The following is a 2,894-nucleotide window of genomic DNA, read 5'->3' on the forward strand; positions in this document are numbered from 1 at the left end:
CACACACACACACACACACACACACACACACACACACACACACACACGTGGCTTTGGGTGAGACAGTGGATCTAGTAAAGGACTGAGTTAAATGTTCCACTCTCAATTTAGGCAGCAGTAAAATATTATTCCTTGAGAGAAGTCCTTATTAAGGAGAAAAGAAAATTCCGGCTGTATTCGAAACAGCTATTTCTCCCTCTCTCTTTCAACACCACAAAGGGATGGAAACAAAATTAAAGTGTGAACTCCCCTGAGGCATGGATCTCAAGATGATTATTTTTCCAAAGTAGAATTACATTGTACATGTAGTAGAATTTAATAGCAGACGGAGATTTAATTTTTTAAAAATACTTTTTATTTATTTATTGACAAATATATATATATATATATATAACATATTTTGACCCATTTTCCCCTCTCTGTATTTTGCAATTTTTTTTGTTGTGATGTTGTATTTTTCTTTCTTTGTTTGTTTGTTTGTTTTGCGACAGGGTCTGTCTATGTAGTCCTGGTTGTCTTAGAGCTTGCTATGTAGGTCAGACTGGCCATGAATTCACAGACATCCACCTGCCTCTGCCTCCTGTGCTGAGAACAAAGGCATTACCATGACCAGCCCCACTGCTCTCTCATCTTCCTCTCACTCCCACCAGAACCCTTCTTCTCCCCCAACAAGCCTCCTTCTTACTTTCATGTCTCGCCTTAAAAAAAACCCACTGAGTGTAATTGGGGGTAGTTACGTGTTCGTGGATGTGAGGCTATTCACTGGATGATGGGAAACATCAGTGGCTACACCCCTGAAGAAGAATGATTGTCCATCCTCTCGTAGCTGTTAGCAACCAATAGCTTCTCAGGTAGACGTGATGCCATGTAACTAGATGCCATAACATTTGTGCCATATTGCACCAGAGGGACACATCCTGTCTGCCAGGTTCATATTGTAGCATGCATGGTCCACTGATGAGTGGAACCAGTGGTGATATTCTTCCTCATCCCAGTAGTCTACGTGACACATTCTGGAACTACAAAAGCAACCTAGTGGAGAAAAGACTTACAGACCCCTTCCAGAATACTTTCTATCTATCCTGTAACCAAAGGGTGTGTGAAGCACTAGGGTCTTACCATCCAGTGCTGGAGGACAAGCAGGAGCAACGGCAGTGACCAGTATTGTTTTGAGGTCTCTAGTCATGTGATTTCCCTTTACTAGACAGTAGCCTGTGGGAATAGCATATCCATCCATTCAAGGGACTTTGGTTCAAAATCCTTTATTTTTCAATTGGCTTACAGAGTCTCCAGTTTCCATGAAGCTTTCTACATCCACAGTCTTAGTTAACCATGGCCCCCATTTTCTCCCATCTCTTTCTAGTTCTCAAGGCCACTTAAATCTTTCCATTCCCACTATTCTCGCTCGTTTCTTTCATATCATGTGTGGATGGTCGAGAGTTATTTTTGTATAAGAAAAATGGCTTGCATCTGCAAAAATAATAATAACATGGAAAGACAAAGGAGAGACAGAAGTCACTGTGGACAGTGGGTGCAGGTGGGTGGGGGAAACGGGGATGAATGAGACTTCTCTAACTCCCGTATGGCTTTGACCGTTGAACCATGTCACTCTTCTGTGGGTTCAAAAATTAAATCACAACCAGAAAACAGAAAGGCGAAATGCTGACGCTGAGCACAAGGAGAAACAAATTAAGCTAACACGTGCCAAATCAGTAACATGAGCACCCACACAGAGAGCAGCTTTTAAGTGGCCTCCGAGCACAGCATCCAACATTACACGTGGCGCCGCATGTGTGCTAGAGTCTCTAAAGAGAAAGAAAAGCCGAGAAGCCTCACACTTTCTTTCCATTAGTTGGCAGTTTAGAGGCAACGGTGGCACACAACTGCAACAAACTTGTTTAGGAACTAGGTAAATGCGAAGACAGAGGGAGGCTTTGGGGACCAGGTTTCTCAGCTAGGAGAGCAGACGCTAACACACAAACACATTAAATGGTGTCACGTGGAAGCTTCGTTTCTGTTCTTATTCCTCCTTTCCACTCTCACAACCCGCTGATAACTATTTCTATTTGTTTTGCATTCATCCTCATCTGGTTTCTCTTGGCAAAAAAAGCAGGCGCACATCCACACATGACGCATGGTCTCTTCTCCCTTGCACAGAAGGTGACATATAGTCTAACTCAGTGCCCGGTACACGATTTTTAATTACCAACCCTTACTAAAGAAATCTGGGACTCCCAGAAGAAATGGCTGATTCCAGATCTGAGGCCAAGAAAGTACAAAGAAAGCTTACATATTTTCTTTGCTAGAAAGAAAAGGAGACTCGGAGACAGAAAGGGGATATATCCAAAAGACAAAGGAGTCAGTTTGAAAGGGCTCTAATTAGAAAAACGTTGGACAATTTGAGCATCAAAATTACTACTGAAGGTAATGAGCTATAATATCGAACAAAAAAATCCATAAAATCATAGTGATGCCCAGAGAGAGAAAAGGAGGGGAGTTCTGGAAGAAGAAAATTCTTCATTTCCAGAGAAAGCCATCTAACAAGGACAGAAAAAGGATAGAATTAGGATATGATCATTGCTTTGGGCAAAGATCACCAATGGATGCAGGCTATCCATACAACTTCAAACTGTCACCTCTCCCTCACCTCTAGTTATCTTCTGAAGTGAGAAGACAACAAGCTATCTTTAAAAGAAGAACATCTAGAAGACACCACTGAATCTAAGTCATCAAAGTTTGCTTCTCCAATGATGAAACAATAAACTGTCACAGGACTCTTGGTGTGACTTGTGGGAGGCCCCAGTGTCATCTCTTCTCTTCTTGACAAAAGGAGACAGATACACACACAGAGAGAGAGAGAGAGAGAGAGAGAGAGAGAGAGAGAGAGAGAGAGA

Source organism: Grammomys surdaster, unplaced genomic scaffold, assembly GCF_004785775.1.
Source record: "Grammomys surdaster isolate TR1022 unplaced genomic scaffold, NIH_TR_1.0 1164, whole genome shotgun sequence".
Taxonomy (NCBI): domain Eukaryota; kingdom Metazoa; phylum Chordata; class Mammalia; order Rodentia; family Muridae; genus Grammomys; species Grammomys surdaster.